Here is a 216-nt window from a genome sequence, read left to right on the forward strand (position 1 = left end):
ATTACAATTAAATCACGGTCAAATATGTTCATCTTGTTGTAGCCCCCTTGCCAGCGATTCTCTCTAGTTTAGCATACTCAGCCCGACTCAGCCTGCTTGTTGGCCCGGAAAGAACCTCGATTTTATGGGGCCAGAAAACTGTGAAATAGTACCCGCTAGCCCAGGGGTGTCAAACTCAAGGCCCGGGGGCCAAATCCGGCCCGCAACTTAATTTTA

At 49.1% G+C, this 216-nt stretch overlaps 1 protein-coding gene across 1 annotated transcript in view; it reads right to left on the reverse strand.

Moving 5' to 3' along the window:
* The window catches only part of rif1 (replication timing regulatory factor 1), a 25,001-nt gene that overhangs the window by 22,120 nt on the left and 2,665 nt on the right, over nt 1–216 (reverse strand). The gene's annotated exons all lie outside the window — the stretch shown is intronic.

This window comes from Notothenia coriiceps, unplaced genomic scaffold (genome assembly GCF_000735185.1).
Source record: "Notothenia coriiceps isolate Sejong01 unplaced genomic scaffold, NC01 NC01_scaffold00022890, whole genome shotgun sequence".
NCBI lineage: Eukaryota > Metazoa > Chordata > Actinopteri > Perciformes > Nototheniidae > Notothenia > Notothenia coriiceps.